The following is a 20,305-nucleotide window of genomic DNA, read 5'->3' on the forward strand; positions in this document are numbered from 1 at the left end:
AAATAACTTTCCACTCTAAAGTATAAAACTAAATAATAAAAGATATATGTGTATGAACTGTTTTTATAGAAACGTAATGTTTCAATTACTATAAAATCGATATAAGAGATAATTCTAGAACTGTCTCGGAAATAATAACGTTTTGTAAATAATTAATCTAGAAACAAAGTGTATAAGAATCAAAATAGAAATCGTTATAGAAACAGAAATTCCTTACAAGAATTACTCAGTGAGGTAGGTATGGTGATAGGTGCGTAAGGAACTACTCTTGGTGTTTTTAACGAACAATAGTTTTATTAGAACTAATCAACAATCAGAGTTATCAATTAACAACTAACAATTACACTTAACAGACAACAGGTAACAACTAACAAATAACGATAGACACCGCGAGATCATTCGACGCGTTGCTATGCAAATAGTACCGAGAAATTACACATTTAATGGCGCAAGACAGACTGACTCTGCTTTTGTTTCGGATCGCGCAGATTCTTCCCTTCGTAGCCCATCGATATCCCCCACTAGCGTGCATTCATTAGATGTGCTGCCAGTGCTGGCACGTGTATGCTCTTCCGAGAATTCGGCGGAAAGAGTGTGAAGATATCGATGGTACATTGGGCACGTCGGTGTTGCGCTTTGGCGGCGTCGCGCTTTGCATCCGGAACCGTTGAAAAGTTCCGTGGCCCGTGCCGCCACACTCAGAATAGAAGTTCATAAATATCGTAAAAAGCAAAACCAATACCATAAGTTTTTTTTTTATTTATTTATTTATTGAAATGTTATATTTAACATATTATATTTAATAAATCATTTTACATGATTTCTTTTATATATGTCGGAGATGAAAGGAAAGCCGAAGCCTTTCCTTGGAAATTTTGGGAACATCCTCTAGTACCTTAGCCTAGATTTTATTATAGTTGTAATTGCTTAAGATTTGTAATAAGCGAGATTGGGTTCGAGGTGACAATCGGTCGCTGAACGTAGCCACGGTCACGGGATGGATGTTTTATCTAACGGAGGTCTGGAGTGGTTGTATGTGTTTTCCGAGAAATGTGGTTGTGGCGGCATGCGGCCTCGAGAGCGGGCCGAGCCACGTGTGATGTTGCCTCGGAGGTGCCGATGCAATGGGACATACATTGTATTAGTAATCAAAACTCCAGGCAAAAACTGCCTAGCAACGGCGTTTGGAACTTTCTCGATGCTTCCAACGAGTGTGCCTAGCAACGGCGTTTGGAACCTTCTCGATGCTTCCAAACGGGTATAGAAAACAAAATGCAATCGTACAGGGAGAAAAATCTCCACGAGGCTGGCATTCTTGCGATTGCCTTGGAGAGTGATACATCGAGCATTTTCGACGATCGCATTTGCGTCTAAGTTAGTTTCGCTTAGCAAGGAGTTATCCCGGTGACCGTGGATTCGTTTGAACTCAAACATTGCTAATAGTATTATTTAATTTAATTATTCGTAGATCGTATTATTCGTTAGGCTTAGTGTTTGTTAGACTTATTATTAGTCGTACTTATTATTTGTTAAGCTTAGTGATAGACCTGTATATACGTGTAAATAAAATCTCGGCTTTGTGAAACGATGGCTAGTCCACATGAAGAGTCGTCGCGCGCCCAAAATTCGAATCGTGACCCGACATATACATTTATGTATTCCATTTTATATCGTGTTATTTTCATGCCTAAAAGTCTTTGTAAGTGGGAGGTATGCCGTCCTTCCTTAACGTGAAAGCGATGTGATTACATTTGTCGGTATACCCTCTTTTCACTGATTTAACCAAAGTTCCAGCAATCGTATGTGTTACTGCAATAATGTCGATACAACCTTAGCTCGGTGGCTAGAATTACAGTATCATCCGCGAACGTTAAAATAAAGTATTTTTAGAGCTGGCCAGTATATCGGCTGTATACATACAGAGTATACGACGTAGTTATGAAAACATAACCTTGAGTATCGCCAGCACTGACAGTGTGTAATCTGAAAGAGTGTCTGATATTCAGCAAAGAATATTCTATTTTCAAAGTATAATTTAACAAACAGAAGAATATCGATAGGGAAGTTTTGTTTAATTCTGTCAAGAAGTCCCCCACATCATACTTTGTCAAATAGCTTTTCAACATCCAAAAATAGAATAGTGCAGTACTGTTTCAGCTCCAGTGCATTGATGATCTTGTTTGTTACCTTATGTACTTTTTCGTGGCGTATTTATTCCTGAAGCCAAATTCTTTCAGTGATTATCTTTCCCACCCCATTTTCAAATACTTTTTTCAATAACTTCACAACTTTTTATAGGTTTTTTGGACATTGTTGGGAGCAATGAAATCGGTCTAGGGGGAGTTTCCCTATTAGTGGACACTTATGGTTTTCCTTAGATACACAAAAGAAATAATGTCATGTTTTTGTTTATTTTGCATTAATTACAGGTCAACTAAGTAGAAGTCAAAGTAGAGAAATAAGATAAATAAAATTGTCATAATATTTAGATTAAACTAACATTAAACGTTGGTTATTGATTTTAAAAGAACATAGAATGGCACCTAATATCGGACATAGCGAAAATAAGTAACGCAGGGCAGCTTCAAAATAATTTACAACGATCATGAATATAGTCACCGAAAACACTCAAAAACGTCGACACAAACCTCGAGAAGTCATTCTATCGTAACCATTGAACCCAATATTAATCAATGATCCCTAAGCAAACTACGCAGACAGCTTATTTGTTTATATTTTCCAATTTCAGTGCACTGATTTTATATTCTTTGGTCTATTTATCTTTTAAAATCTACTTTCAAAATTCTTCTTCTATTCTTTAACACATTTTTCACTTTCTTTCTCTTAAAGAAATAATTTATAAAAATACGAAATAAAAACTTGACTCTTTTCTGATTTCCTTTTCCTTGGTTCATAGAATCTTTTCATCTTTAAATACATAACATAGATTTTTTGAAAGAATGTTGCTAGAAAATGTATAAACACAGAGTGGATATTCATGCAAATTCATAGTTTTCAAAATAACGCTTAAAGAATGGAACTAAAGTATTTGCTATCTTAAGTTATGACTTGTTTCTGTTTAATAGTGTAATTTTATTGGATAACTATGATCCTTAAGAAAGGAGACATTTTTAGTTATTTTTTAAAAATGTCTAAAAATTGAAATTTTTAAAAATCTGTTACTCTCTTAGCAACTCAACAAAGGGATGCAATGTTTAACATGTGCACAAGCATAGTTACAACGATGAATGCTGCTTTACGTTTATAGGCGCAAATGGATTAAATATCACGTCCTGTCCCTCTATTGGGCGGCACTCCTATATTTGATACGCTCCATTAGGAGATGAACTGATCGTTTCCTCGAGTAGGGAGCCTTAAGGTCTTTCTAATGAATTACTAGAAAATACGTAAAATACGTGTAAAAATGTACGTATTAAAAATTTTTGTTTTCCTACGTATTAAAAATTATAAAAATTCTTCATAACGTTAATACTGAAAATGGTTTCTCGAAGAATTTAGTGTATTTTTTAACTTAATATATATTTTAACTTAATGTATATATATATTTAGTTATATATATAACTAAATTATTATGAGCTATGAAGTCTCTTAGAAAAAAACATGATTCCATAATATGTTTCAATCTAATGATGAAATATCGCTTCAAACATTCTTTATAGCTACTTGAGCTACTATCCTGAAATTAAAATTGAGCCAGAACATTCTCGATTTTGATTTAACAAACGGTAAAATCATCAAAGAACTTTCTTCTAAAGCAATTAGAATATTTACTATGATATACATTGTCACATTAACCCCTTCCCGTGCTTTAACGAGTGAGACTCGCGATGAAGATTTTGGCCCAAACATGAATATCACGAGCCACGGTCGTGAACAGATAGCTTTACATCTGCCAGAGTGTTTTAGGAAATATCATACCATGGAGGTTTTTTTAGAGTTTATTTTACTTTACTTTTTACTATTTACTTTTTACTATTTACTTTTAGGCGTAGTATTATTACATTATTACATTGCTTCGGATAAAATCACATTTGAAGACTCTTGAATTTCTATTGAAGTATCGTTTATTCATGAAATATAATTTTGAAACCGTCATCTATTTCAAAATATAATATATTTATCATATCCATAAAAGGAAAAAGGATTAGAGTTTACTTCCACAACAGCACTGTCGCGTAAAACTGACTATATCATAGGTATTTGTATTTCGGCTTGTATTGTGACTCTTCTTGAGCACAGTCTGGTTTGTTTACCTATCGCTTGGGCCAGTTTTGTCGAGCTATATGAATCAAATACTTTCCAAACAGCTAAAATCTCAGCGGGGCAGCCGGCTACGCTCGTTAAGGCTCACAACCGAAGACGACGCGTCGCGAGTTCGAATCCTCGGCCTGCAAAGTATATTTGGAAAAGGATGGAAAATCCAACATCTCTCTGAAAGGTAATATACAACAGGCAAGCGCCCAGCCCGCCCATCTCCCTTGCGCTGTTGTGGGTGTACCTTCTGGGAGTGCTTGGTAAAGGTGGTGTGCTTGGCGTTATTAAGCACACAGCAGGGGCGCCCCCGACGATCGACTTGCGGCTGGTTACGCCCCGTAGTGGAGGTTTTAGCCGGTAAAAATCCGGCACTACCTTCCACCGTCCTGTGTTTCCGGCCCACAGGGGGTGGGTATGGTGTCTATGAAGATTTCCTCCACGTAAAAAAAAAAAAAAAAAATTTTTTTTTCTACAGTATGAAAAGAGAGACGTTTAGCACTCCCCTAGACAAGGATGGAACACATATATAAGGTAAGGCACTGTCGCCTTTCGGCGGCACTTACCGAATTTTTTTGGAATGACCGCGGAGTTTTTTTGGAATTCCGCTGTCCTTCCGGATGACGCAGGCGCTCACAGGACATGGAGTATTCGGGGAATACCTGCAGAAAATCGGAAGAGAGGTGACGAACACTTGTCACCACTGCGGAGAGTGCGAGGACACGGCCCAGCATACGCTGGAGTTTTGTGCGGCGTGGGAGGCCCCCGTCGTATGCTGCGACTAGCGATTGGCGAGAGATTGGACCCCATGTCAATTATGAAAACGATGCAAGCACAACAAAGATGTACACTTGACATCATTTAGAGGGAGTTTTCCATAATGTTGGACGGCACTTAATATCGGACACCAGTTACATTTTTAAAAAATTAAAACGCAACGGAATAGTTTTAACTGTCAAAGCAGAGGAGGAGATAGAATAAAAGATGTGCAGATTTTTCCACGTTTCCATCGTGTATGTGTAGACAAAAAATCAATCGATCGTTGGCGTTTGACTTAAAATCAATGCACTGTGGAAGTTAAAAATTATATCCATTGCCTGATGCAGTAAAAAGGTGATATCGCGATGATAATTGCGGATGGAAGGAAGATGTACGTTTTTGTACAATAAACTCTGAAATGTATTTAACGACGTCTAATACATACGGATGAAGGACAGGAAATAAAAATAGAAAGATTAGATACTTAGATACAGTAATATGTATATAGATAACTATATGATGTGACTCTAATGATAATTACGATTATAGCGATTATAACGCTGCCGCTAACGGTCTTTTCTGTACATGTATATCAACAACTGTATAATATATATGGTTCGACGCGTCATTCAACTATATAATATATATAATCAATAACTATATATATATATATTATATATATGTAATTTACAACAGACATGTGGAATAAAAATGTTAAATAGAATTCGTTAATAGGTTACTATGTATTAATAGTTGTGAAGTGGAACTCAAAAAAAGGACTTTAGAGCATACTTATCGCTTTGTACAAATCGTATATTCTGAGATATAAGAAAACAAATCTTATGGCTATATATTGAAAATTGATGAACTTACGTATAGTATATATATGTCGGAGATGAAAGGAAAATCGGAGCCTTCCCTTTGCAATTTTGAGGAAGCCTTCTAATGCTTTAGCCTAGATTTTATCATAACTGTAATTAAGCAATTGTCATTTGTAATTGTTTGATATTTGTGAAAACGAAAGTGGGTTCGAGGTGACAACTGGTCGCCGAACGTAGCCACGGTCACGGGATAAACGTTTTGCCTGACGAAGGTGTGGATCGGTTGTATTGTTCTCCCTAGAAATCACATAGAATTGTACTTTAGAGATGTCGATATAATGGGACACACGTTGTATTAGGAATCAATCTCCAGACAGAAACTGCCTAGCAACGGCGTTTGGATCTTTCTCGATGTTTCCAAAGAGTATACAACAAACTTTTGACAGAAATTGCCTAGCAACAACGATTGGAACCTTCTCGATGCCTCCAGCGAGCATGTAACAAACAAATGCAGTCGTATAGCGAAAAAGATTTTCATCAGATATTCATTCGTGTGATCGCCTTGGAAAGTGATACATCGAGCAATTTACCGAGTGTCTCAGCAATCGTATTTTTGTGTTTAAAATTATTCTACGCATAGTAAAGAGTTATCCCGTTGACCGTGGATTCGTTTGAACCCCGGAACATTGTTAATAGCGTTAATTAAATTCATTATTCGTAAAACCTATTAATCGTTAATCTCATTATTCGTTAAATTTATTATTCGTAAGACATATTATTCGTTACTCTTATTATTCGTTAAACTTATTATTCTTTGATCTAATTATTAGTTAAACTTATCGTCTGTTAATCTTATCATTCATTAAACTCAATATTCATAATATTTTGTAAAATCTTGTATATTCGCGTAAATATAATCTCTGTCTCGTAAAACGATGGCTAACTCAAACGTAGAATCGTTACGCGCCTTAAATTCTAATGTTAACCCGACAAATATATGCAACATATACAGAAAATGTTATTATTTAATAAATATTTTATTATTTAAATGTAATAATTAATAATTACAATTTAAATTACAATAAGTTACGAGTATTTTTTCAAGATTATGGAGCATTAATTGATAACGTTTATCGCTTAAGATCAACTTATAAGCTGAGAATGAGCGTTCATCGTCACAAGACGTAATCGAGACATATTTAAATTTGCTGCAGTAGCATACTTTAACCTCATCCAATTCTTCAACTGACTGACCTCGAAAAATTTCATTAACTTTCTAGATTATTTAGAATCTGGTATGTCTTGCTAAAACTGCATTCCACTTTGATACAATTTTGACTGCGCAAGTTCCAGGAATGCTCCTAAAATATTTATCAGTGTCAGTCGTTACTTTCACCGATTCAGTGAAAGACATTGCAATTGTTTCTAGTTTCTTTACATTATCCGAGAAAATCCCAAAGTGGGTTTTGATAAACATTAGATTTTGAATTAGCAATTCATTCTGAAGAAGATCTTGTGCTGTTTTAATTACTAGCACATCATCCGCGTCGAAAAATTTAACAACATTTTTAATATTTTCCAAATACCAGTGTGGTATAAAATATAGCTGTCTCGAGCCAAGTATCTGAGCTCGTTAAAATTGGTTCAGGTGGTAATAGAATGTTCTACGATACACTCTACGATAACATTCGATCCAAAGTGGTGCTATTATAAATACTTTATTAATAGAATGTACTACACTATTTACTAATGGGAAATGTAAACGTACTTCTTCTGCACCTCTATATAATTCATCAATTATACACGTTAGATGCACCATGTTTGGATAAAATATCTCAAGTGTTTTCCAGCTTTCATCATACCTACATCTGTTATCAACAATAACACTGTTTCTTCGTTACCATCTGACCATAGTATTCGACTCTCTGTTTCTAAAGATTGTGATAATATGGTATTACCCTTACTTTTATACGTCGAGTCTTTATGGATTTGTAAGCTATAAGATTTTATAAGTTTCCAATTTTCGCGCGATCAGCAGTGGTTCAATATTTTAAGAATCGAATCACTACTTAACATCAGTTTTTTAAATTCATTAAAAATATGAAAGAAAAAATATTAAATAAATACTTTTATATCGTTTATCTGTATTAGATTTGAAAGATTTAGACAACTTTTTAAACGAAACATCTTACATTCTTTAAAGAGGTTCAGGAGCTTTTGCAATGTCCCTCGTGTGCGTAAGTATAATTATTTATTTATGAAAAAATTCTATGAATAAATAGATCTAAATATTTTGTATGTATGTTCACATTATATGCAATCTGCAAATATATATAAATTTAACAGATTAATTATTCGTACAAGTACTATAATTTTCTATTATTATTTAAATAAATTTTATTAATGACAAAACTCCGTGCCTATATCTTCTACTGAATCAAATTTTTAATTATTTATTTTAAGAAGCATGTGTGAATTTATTATTTTAGTCCATATAATTATTGAATATTTATTACAATTTTTCAACAGTCTCAATGAAAATGCACATTGAATGGAAGAATTTAGTGGCATTTCCGTATAATTTTTAAGCCATTGAATATAATGGAACAAGGTTTAAAAATTATTATGATATAATCTCTTTCTAATAATTTATATATAACATATTTTCTATTTATTTCGTTAGTTTTTCAAATGTCTTAAACTTAATCGTTTGAAACAAATATAACAAAATAAACAAAACTGTTTCTTTGATAGCTTAGAGTTTTTATTTTTTAGGTAATTTAAATTGCAAGTTGGGAACATATTTACTTCACAGATTAAACATGGCAGGGCACAGGAATCTGAACGATTTTTCAAATGAAATAGAATATTAAGATTTCAATTTCTTATGAAGCTTTTATGTTAATACAAAGATGCCAATTTATTTTTTGAAAAAGACTCTCTCGAATATTATTCTAGTTGATTCCAAAGATTTCCTATTACCTTTTGGATCATTTCGTTATGAAATGCTGCAATTTTATCTTTTCTTTCAATTCCTAAATATTGGCAAATGGAGGATCACACTCTTTGTTTTTTGGTTTTTGAGGCAACTATCACTAATCGCATTAAATCAAATTTGCCGATCAAGAGAAATAAGAAATATCGTCATACCATGAAACCGAATGTCCAGAAAACATTCCACGCGCAAACATTCAACACACTGCCATTGTGACGTGCAAAGTTGTATTAGGTTGTCCGAAAAGTGTCTTTCTCTTCCAGACACATCTTTTACAACGACGCATCTTTATATAAGCATGAAACCTAATCTGTCGAACGTTGTGATCTTTATTTTGCTGGGAACAAAATGGATCATACGTAATTCGACAAAATAATACAAAACGGAAAATGCTGTGCATCCATTATTTCCTTATAAAACGAAATGAACTTTTCGATCTATTACCCTAATGGGACCACACAGTGTTCAAGTCGATGCAATTGTGGTTCCAAAGAATTACACAGAATTTTCACATAGCGGTCTTATGTCATCGTAACAGCACAGCCTGTCCTCAAAGAAAAGGCAACGGTACCAAACAATGCTGCTCCATATTATACGGTAATTTTCTGGGTGTGAAAACCTGAACTTCGTGAAGATTTTCAGGAAAATTTTATTTATCGACACAACCAGATAATACAAGATGAGTCTGGTCTGACATAAGCAGAAAGTTCAGCGCACTATTTACAGTCAAAATTTCAAGTAACTCTTGAGAAAAATTTAGCTGTTGGACAACAACTATATTGTATGGATGAAAGTTAGGGTCCTTGTGCAAAATTCTACGAAGACTTCGACTTGAAAATAAAGCGCTTGCGTGTCTCCTGGTTGAACAGCGTTGATCTCGTTGCATTGCTATTCTCACAGTTTCAATGTCCTCTGCAATTCGTATTGCACGAGCAACAGCGAGTAGCTTCGTGTTTAATGCAGAAGCACTGTGCCAAAAATTCCGAACCTGTAACTTGATGGAGTTACGGCAATGAACAGTGTCGTGGCGCGGAATTTAAAAATGTATGCGAAATAATTACTTTGTTCGACAATATAGAAAAATCGCCACAGAAGAGTTACCAAAATACTTAGAAGGGAGGATGAAGTGGAAGGACAGAAAAATATTAGCAGGATTCAGATGTGGAAACGAGACCAAAGCAAGGGAATACTGGAAACAAGAGGGAGAAAAGAGATGCAGGCTACGTAAAAGGAAAGAAGAAGACCTGAGGCACGGAATAGAAGAATGCGAAATAACGGGAGGACCAAAGGACACGGAAAAAATACTAAACGATGCTGGAGAAGGACTAATAGAATTGAAAACAATAATGGAGAAGAGAAGAGCGATACAAGACGAGGAGGAACGACAATAAGGAAGCACAGCAAGGAGGCAAAAGCGCAAAAATTGCCATAGTTTTAGAGACAGAATATATAATGGAGTGCAATATAATAGATAGATTTATAGATAGATTAGATAGATATAAGGGAGGAGGCAATAAAGCGATAACGCCATGAGACTGATAGAATGTAAAAAGCGTAATAGGTAAACGAGATGTAAAACCGAAAGCTCGACCAAGGCCGAAAGGAGCGGACTAAGTAATAATAAATAAAATAAAATAAATAAATAATTACTTTGTTCTAATAACTGATTCACTATTTTTAAAAAACATTTCTGATACAAAAGCACGATACTATTCGGTTCATCGTGCCATCATTACTGAAATTATCGGCAGGTACGCAAAGAAATACAAGGAAAGAGCTCATAAAAAGAAGACTAAAGAGAAAACACCTCAGTGACCTTACTAAAGAAATAAAATAAACAAACTGAAAGATGGTATTCCGATGGGCGTAACCATCCACATATTATTTAGCAATAAAGCTAGAAAAATTTACCAAATGTCTAGCTGGACAAATTGCAAAGTACAAATTAAATAATAATAAAAAAAAAACACCTTCTTCTACCAATGAAGCAGAAATATTTGTATATCCATAAATCATATTTGTGATAATACATGAAATTTCTGTAAATCACCTTTCTAGATATCTTTTCCTATAAAACCATTTACAAACTCAGAGGCCAAAGAAATGATCTATTAGCATTTTAACCCTCAAAAAGCACCGGGATACAATATGACAAGTAAGTAAAACGATTAAGGGAGTGTCCTGAATTAGAATGTTTTAAAACAGCGTCTTTTTGTAATTTTTTTTTAGAAGAGAAAGAAAGAAACGAATTTGCTGAATTTTGAGGTATGATTTTATATATATTTAACGAACAGAAACAAATTTTTTTCAAAGCAAAAAGAAAAATTATCCACCTCGTAATTCTTTACCATAACAGAAAACAAAAAAAGGATTAAATTATTATATATTTTTCTAATAATCTAAATCTAAATCTTGAGGTTCAATCTAAGGTTAAATCTAAATCTTCTGTTTCAAATTATTAATTAGACCTATTTATAAATTATGCTAATCCCATATGTTATAAAATCTCTGCCAGTGCAATGGAAAACACAAGGCTAGGCATCTCGAAAATAAGCGCATTAGAAGAGACAGGAATTCTTTTAGAATGGTCATCTGTTACTACAAGAATTATAATAGTAGCAAAAATATATTATTAAGAGCTTCATAATAGATTTAATAATAATGATTTAATTAAGGGAATTATTTACCTTTACCCCTTATATTTTGAGAGGGCTATGAAAAATGTACATCTCATTCAAGAGGCTAATTAGAATACTTCCTATGATATACAATGCCACATTAAGAATCAAATACTTTCCAATCACCTACAAGCTCGGCGGGGCATCCAGCGACGCTAGTTAAGGCCCGGAACTGAAGACGACGCGTCGCGAGTTCGAATCCTCGGCATACAAAGGAGGCACAAATAGCACAGGGCGAGAAGGTTTCTATTTAAAAGAAATATACAACAGGCAGCAGCCTCTCCCTTGCGTGTTCTCTGGAATGTACTTTCTGGGAGTACTTGGTAAACGTGCTTGGTGTTAAGCACACAGGGGCCCGACGATCAACTCGCACAACACTGGTCCACCGTCGTCCCGCCCGTGGAGGTTTTAGCCGGTAAAAATCCGGCACTACCTTCTGCCCGTCCCCGCAGGGTGGTAAGGTGTCTATGAAGATTTCCTCCACGTAAAAAAAAAAAAAAAATTTTTTTTTGGAGTATGAAAGGAGAGACGTTTAACACTCCCGTAGACAAGAGTGGAACACACATATAAATGGTAAGGCACTGTCGCCTTTCGGCGGCACTTATCAGATCTTTTTGGGAGGACCGCGGAGGGCTTCCGCTATCCTTCCGGATAACACAGGTTATCTGTTAACCTTTTCTCGTGGCAAATGATCTTTACAGCTACATCCTTTCGAGCATTGCATTTCGAACAATATATTAGACGCGAATCTAGATGTTTGATCCATTGACATCGTGTAATCAAAAACGAAATAAGAAAGATAAAAACATTTGATATACAACACAGTATTACCGAGTAAATTTACACTATTAATTACCAAATTCCAGACTTGAACAATATAATCATAGGCAAAACTTGGATACATACCGGTGGTTAGAAGGTGGCGCCTACTGACATTCTGAATCAACTTCAGTAAACGTATTTCCTTGAATGATGAAATTAAAAATGTTACACGAGTAGCGGTAATATCGTAAACTGTTTATAATTTAATTAGACATAATGTTACTTATATGCTTGTAAAAAGTTTCTATTTGTAAATTGGTTCGTTAATTATTTTGTTTTACTTTATTTATATGATCATATATTACTTTATATCCTTTTATTTCATTTTATGTTTCTTTATCTCCTTTATTTAATTTATTTCATCACCATAATTTTCTTTAATCTGTTCTATCGTTTCTAATAATCTGTGAGTACTGTAATTTTAAAGCCATTGGTTTGGATTCATTATAACTAATATTTTATTGATCTGCGGCATTTCAGTCAATATCACACCATAATGTTATTATTATTATTATATTATATTACTATATGGTTATTATTATATTAAAACTGTTATGAGAATAAACGCTAAAAAAGGTACACATTACACAGTTGTTCATCGAAATCGTTACAAAGTTACGTAGTATCTAAACACCCGACGCAACACTTAAAACTCGTTTGTCGGAAAGTAGCGGCATTGCTGTCAATGATATTAGCATAGTCGTCTGTGCTATATGTAACAACACAAGCGTCGGGCGCGTGTATCAGCTGGTGTTGCTATGAGAGTGGTGCAGACAGGCGATCGATGTTGTCCATACAATTCGAATTTAAGACTCAGACTGCGAATTTCAGACGCAGCCGCGTAAGGCGCGGCTGTACGGCTAAGGAAATTCCATCTTTAGACAATAGGGCCATGTCTAGCACTCTTTCCAGGAAAAGCGTGTTCAGATTGCAAAGCGCCTCACAACAAAAAAAGAAAAGTAAAATAAGTTAAATATAAAGGGGCACTCCATGCGTTAGGTGAGATTATTTTCAATCAAAAATGAATTTTTGATCAATATCCAAATGTGTTATGTTGTATATCAATTGTATAAATAACAAAAAAGGATTAATATATCCTTTCAAACTTTGCACGCTGCACTAAAATACAGAACACATTTACTCGCAATATATTTTAATACAGTTTCATTCGCTTGAAAAGATACAAAAGATTTTGATTGCAATATACTTGCGTCTGCAGTTTGTTATTACCATCTTCTCGTCGGTGTACGGCCTGGTCTCTGATGTGGATTAATGTTACACGCTCGTCGGCCCTGATACAACGATTCTCTTTCCAGCAGTTTTTTCGTTTCTATTATAGTACCGCGGAGAGATTACCGACATACAGACAATGTCGACGACAAAGGGCAAATGCCGACAAGCCGAAAGGGTGGGAAACTTCAATAGGCCTAACGGCCATCAATATATTTCGGCACCACAGCCGTTGATGTTCGGTTAGCCACCGGAGTGTCAAGAGTCAAGAGTCGTTCTTCGACAGTTTCTCGACGAATCCGATGATCTCGTGTCCTTAGACACACCCCATCATAGTTTTTCCTCTGTAGCATCATCGGGACGGAAATGCATTCTTTCTTGCGATCTCGTCGACGAAAAGAGTAACACCTTACGACCAGTGAATTTACGCGTACGACTTAGATTTTGCGAGTACGTTCATCTATGATCCCGTCGACCGCGGATTCGTTATTGAACCTAGGATCATTGTCATTAGTTTCTCGAGTACCTAACTACCACGGTTACTTGTCCGGTTCTATACTAATCGTATTTGCACTAGTCAATGTCTTCTCTATTGCATAACGACAACGTGTAACCCAAACGAAGATTCGTTTCACGCCCCTAACCCTAATTTTAATGTAAACCCGACATATAAGAAGCGGCATAGATATAAGAGATGTAAAGCCGAAAGTTCGTCCAAAGCCAAAAGGCACGGATAAATAAAAATAAATAAATAAAATTAGCAAGAAGGAAATATAAAGTACAAAGCAAGATTACTCGCAGTAGGACGTAACTAGAAATCGGAATAAATTGCGGGCAATCATTCGCTCCTGTCAACGATTGGACACAGCAAGGGCTATGCTGGCTCTAACTTCGATTAATCGAATGAAAATCAAGCAATCCAACGTCAAATCGTCATACTTATACAGAAATACAAAGGACAGAGTATATATGGAACAACCACTAGGATTTATAACCGACGGTAACAAAGTATGCGAGCTAGAAAAACGCACATATGGATTGCCTTAATCTGGATACCGTTGGATATTATATAACACACTTTGAAGGAGAATCGTGTGCATATAAATTAAGGGACAGAAGCAACCGATCGTTGGAATATACGTAGCTGACTTTTTATAGCAACAAATGATAAGATAGTTGAATTCCTTAAATATAAAAGTTATAAAAAATAAGGATGTGATATAATTATCGGAAACATACAAAGAACAAATTTTAAGGAAATACCGCCTAGAAAGTTGCGATCCAGTAAAATAGCCACTAAGAAAATTTAAATGCATTTAAAACAAGATTTACATGCATATAAGGTTCGCCGAAGCCGGTGTCAGGTAAAGTAAAAAAAGAAATGGAAGGTGAAAATAAAAAAAGAGAGAATTTATTTGCTAACATCTTGTTTACACTAATGACAGTTTACTTCCGAACTGCAGCCGTGACTTTCAAAAACTGGAGCTCTTACAACTCGGCCGCATCCCTACACAAGTGGTTATCTTACGAAGTAGGGAGGACCCCCGGGTGTTGGGTCTGGGCCCTGACCCCCTGCTGCCGCGTGCACTACCTTGCCGACTGGTGGGTGTCCGTCATTAGCTCATCGGTTTTGAAGTGTACCGGTCCTGACACCGGATAAGACCGAATACCAACAGTTACTGAGACCACTGATCTACTGCATTGGCAACTAAATGATTGCTGATTTTGTCAATACCACCTAATGACAAAATCTGCAATGACTTAATTGCCAACCCAATGTATAGCTATCGGAACGAGACCTGATATTTCTTCACGGTAAGTAAACTGTCACAATATAATCGGAACTCAAAAGCAATACATTTGACCGCTGTGAAAAAGGAATGTAGATACCTGAATCAGTAGACCCAAGTTGGATGGAACAAATATTAAATTTGTAGAAAGAAAGAGAGAAAAAGAGATTAGACAAGATCAAGTCGTGCTTTATTCGCATCACAATTGAATATGTCTGCAGAACAGCAATGAATATTTTAGTAATAGCATTTTGCAATTAATTTAAAGATGTCTAATACAAAAATTGAAATGCACCATAACGAAATAGTAAAATGATTAAGAAATATGATAAATACAGATATGTATGTATGAGTAACATTTTGTATGTAAATAAATTTTTAAGAAATGAACAGGCGCTATATTTTAATCTTTCAGTTTCGACAAAGAAGATAATTCCTTTGACAAATTTTGTACAAATTCAAATCAGAAAATAAAATAAAAACGTATACAACTTTCTATTAACTTTCGAAATCATTTTAAAAACAATTACAAATAACATACGAGTTGTACGAATGAAAATAGTTACATCAGAATCATTATCCACGCTAAAACCTTATTTATTTAGTATCAATTCAAATTTTTCTGATAAATAAGAGATGTCACGTGAAAGTATTTAATGCAGAGTTTAATTAAATGTTTCCATGCTATTGACCATTCGTTTGCGTACACGTTCGAATGTCCCTTGTGATAGGCTCTTCTTATTATTTTATTTACATCGTTCTTAACAATATGAGTAAAACTAACGTAGAAAAAATTAGTTATTGGTATACTACTTGTAGCAGACTGCAGTAAAGTACATAGAATAATTCAATACAAAGTAAAGAATTATATATATGTCGGGTTTACATTCGAATTAGGGTTAGGGGCGTGAAACGAATCTTCGCTTGGATTACGCGTTGTCGTTATGCAATAGAGATGACATTGACTAATGCAAATACGATTATCATAGAACTGGACAAGTAACCGTGGTAATTAGATACTCGAGAAACTAATGACAATGATCCTAGGTTCAATAACGAATCCGTGCTCACAAAATCTAAGTCGGACGCGTAATGTTCACTGATCGTAAGGTGTTACTCTTTTCGTCGATGAGATCGCAAGAAAGAATGACTTTCCGTCCCAACAATGCCACAGAGGAAAAACTACGATGGAGTGTGTCTAAGGACACGAGATCATGGGATTCATCGGGGATAGCCTTCGTTCGGAAAGTAAGGGAAATTGACGTTGCTGCTAATTGGTCAATCTCCATATCGGTAGTTAAAAAAAGATGCTAGCCGCCCTCGAGGGAAAGTTGCAAGTGGGAGACGCCGTTCGTTGAAAAAATAGGTCTCCCCTATCTTCCCGTAGTTGGGACAAAGACTGTTTGCCTGTTTGAAGGACTGATCGAGACTTCAGTCTTTCGGTAACGGTCTAATCGCACACTTGCAATCTTATTGCAGAATAAAGGTATCTGGAACTCTGGTTCAAGAGCCCAACATTTCTTTTTATTATTATTTTTCCCACTATTTTTACGTGACACTATCTTCGTTTTTTTATTAATTATACTTTAAAACGAATAACTTTAATGTATCATGTATTTTTGTTATAATGTACGAAATAATTATAATTTATCAACAAGCATCGTTATAAATATCATTCTAAACATCACAAGGAATCATTATAAACATCAGTTCTCTTTATTGGCATAATTATAAACTACAATAAGTTTTGGATCATTATATTACTACATTTTATATGTAGAAAACCGAAAAGTTTACCTTTTAAATATGTGCATATAAAAATAAATATTATTTATAATAATATTTGCGCGTATAGGGTAATAGTTAAGCGAATCATTTTATGGGATGTCTATATTTGTTTCATGTACATTAAGCAATAAGCTGCACAACCTACCTGAGCGATAAAATGTGTGTATATTTACATATCTGAAAGTTCTTCGATAAAATGAGAAATTATAAGTTAGAGAAGTAAAGTAAATTAGAGAGAAATATGAGAAGTAAAGAGAAAAATGAAATACCAAGAGATCGAAATAATAAGAAATATAACATGTGTAGTAATTGAAATAATCTACGACATAATACTATGTTGATTGATCTCTTTATCATTATATTTAACATTAAATCATATAAATATTAAAACATCTCTGCAAAATGTGCCCGAGTCAGCTCTTTTCTGGAACTCTCTTCAGATCACTCACTTGTAGCAACAAGTAATTCAACAATTATTGAAAACTAAATAGATCTACTCACAACGACCTCACAAATTATCAGTGCTTTCGAGAAGTTTTAACCTTTTCGCTTCGGGTGCCGCTTATAGGCGGCGACCACGCGATATATCAGGCATATACCAGTGCCATCTTGTAAATATGTAAATATGTAATATATTACCTGTAATTTTGTAAGCCTTTTCATATTAAAGATGTAAATTATACTTATCATATTGGAGCAAAGATTGTTTTATTATTGTTTTATTCAGTAGAATTCTTATTTAAAACTTAGGAAAACATTTACACAGCAATCACGCCACTGTGCGCATTTGTGGTGCACGCCTCCGTACAGGAAGAGCACTTAGGCGGACTGGACTGCCGAAGCGAAAGGGTTAAACATCCCAAGATCGACTTCAGTACCGCTAAGAACAAACGAAGATTTTGAAGCAGGTATGGAATATTTGAATAGCAACATAATAAATGCGATCCGTTCTACTACACCTGATGAAGAGTCCGCAAGCAAACAGGACTATCCAGATTCCATAAAAAGGAAAATTACAGAAAGACATAAGCTCAGAAGAATATCGCAAAGCAATCGAGAAGCAAGAGGAAACGCAGGTTAAACGAAGCAACAAGAAAAGTGACAACAATCCCTCAGAAATTCAAAAACAACTGTTTCTAGAAGTATCTATGGAACTTGTCTCTTACAATAGACTGTAACTATTCTTTTTTGTAGATATTCAAGAAATTCACTTGTTCATCGTAAATTATTTCTGCGATCCATTTGTCGCAAGGAGGACACGATACCCTACACAGATAAAGCAAACTTAGTTGTGCATTAGCCGAAGTATTTAAGTCACTTTCTTCTATTGAAATCGGCAGGTACGCAGAAAAATACCAGGAAAAAACGACAACACATCCAAACAAATTGACCGCCGAAACAAACAAAACTCTCATAGATAGAAGACAAAAAGAAAACATCCCATTGACCTCACTAAAGAAATAAAATAAACAAACTGAAAGATGGTATCCCGCTGGGCGTAGCCATCTAAATGCTATTTAGCAATTAAACAAGAAAAATTTACCAAATGTCTAGCTGGACAAATTGTAAAGTACAAATTAAATAATAATAATAAAAAAACACTTTCTTCTACCAACGAAGCAGAAATATTTGTATATTTATAAATCATATTTGTGACAATACATGAAATTTTTGTAAATCACCTTTCTAGATATTTTTTCCTGTAAAACCATTCACAAACTCAGAGGTCAAAGAAATGATCTATTAGCATTTTAACCCCCAAAAAGCACCGGGATACGAATTGATAAGTAAATAAAACGATTAAGGGAGTGTTCGGAATTAGAATGTTCTAAAACAGCCACATTTTGTGATTTTTTTAGAAGGGAAAGAAAGAAACGAATCTGTTGAATTTTGAGGTATGATTTTATATATATTTAACGAATACAAACAAATTTTTTTTTAAGTAAAAAGAAAAATTATAACAGATTTCTAAGCCCATTTAATGAACTGCACTTTTCAATCGGCGGGACAGATCCACCTCGTAATTCTTGACCGTAATTCTAATAATCTAAATCTAGATCGTGAAGTTAAAATCTTCTGTTATAAATTAATAATTAGACCTATTTATAACTTATGCTAATCCCATACACTATAAAATCTCTACCAGTGTGATGGAAAAGGCAAGGCTAGGCATCTTGAAAATAAGTGCATTAGAAGAGGCAGGAATTCTTTTAGAACGGCCATCTCTTACTACAAGAATTATAATAGCAGCAAAAATATATTGTTAAGAGCTTCATAATGGATTTAATAATAATGATTTAATTGGGGGAATTATTTACCTTTACCTCTTATATTTTGAGAGGGCTATGAAAAATATACATTTCCTTCAAGAGGTTAATTAGAACACTTCCTGATATACATTGCCACATTAAGAATCAAATACTTCCCAATCATCTAGAAGCTCGGAGGGGCAGCCAGCTGCGCTCGTTAAGGCCCAGAACTGAAGACGACGCGTTGCGAGTTCGAAACCTCGGTATAAGGACATCTCAAAAAAGGGGACGGAAAAACCAAAATTTTTCTTAAAAGTTATATACTGCAGGCAAGCGGCCAGCCCCTCCCTTGCGTGTGTTCTGGGTATACTTTCTAGGAATATTTGGTTAAAGGTGCTTGGTGTTCAGCACACAGGGGTCGTCCGACGATCAACTCGCGCTGGTACCAATGTCCCGTTCGTGGAGGTTTTAGCCGGTAAAAATCCGGCACTACCTTCTGCCCGTCCCCACGGGTGGTAAGGTGTCTATGAAGATTTCCTCCACGTAAAAAAAAAAAATTTTTTTTGTAATACGGAAGGAGATACGTTTAACACTCCCATAGACAAGGATGGAACACATATATAAATGGTAAGGCACTGTCGCCTTTCGTCGGGACTTATCAGATCTTTTTGGAGGGACCGCGAAGGGCTTCCGCTATCCTTCCGGATAACACAGGTTATCTGTTAACCTTTTCTTGTGGCAAATGATCTTTACAGCTACATCCTTTCGAGCATTGCATTTCGAACAATATATTAGACGCGAATTTAGATGTTTGATCCATTGACATCGTGTAATCAAAAACGAAATAAGAAAGATAAAAAAATTTGATATACAACACAGTATTACCGAGTAAATTTACACT

At 35.0% G+C, this 20,305-nt stretch overlaps 3 non-coding genes across 3 annotated transcripts; all 3 read left to right on the forward strand.

Annotated features, from left to right (window-relative positions):
* The first annotated feature begins 4,744 nt into the window (after positions 1–4,744).
* On the forward strand, positions 4,745–4,849 carry LOC126875606 (U6atac minor spliceosomal RNA). The gene has a single exon (XR_007693578.1). It is a non-coding gene; the product is annotated as a U6atac minor spliceosomal RNA (small nuclear RNA).
* Positions 4,850–12,034: 7,185 nt separating this feature from the next.
* Positions 12,035–12,141, forward strand: LOC126875620 (U6atac minor spliceosomal RNA). The gene has a single exon (XR_007693590.1). It is a non-coding gene; the product is annotated as a U6atac minor spliceosomal RNA (small nuclear RNA).
* A 7,826-nt stretch (positions 12,142–19,967) lies between these two features.
* LOC126875633 (U6atac minor spliceosomal RNA) lies at positions 19,968–20,074 on the forward strand. The gene has a single exon (XR_007693598.1). It is a non-coding gene; the product is annotated as a U6atac minor spliceosomal RNA (small nuclear RNA).
* Positions 20,075–20,305: the final 231 nt, after the last annotated feature.

This window comes from Bombus huntii, chromosome 18, assembly GCF_024542735.1.
Source record: "Bombus huntii isolate Logan2020A chromosome 18, iyBomHunt1.1, whole genome shotgun sequence".
NCBI classification, from domain to species: Eukaryota; Metazoa; Arthropoda; class Insecta; order Hymenoptera; family Apidae; genus Bombus; species Bombus huntii.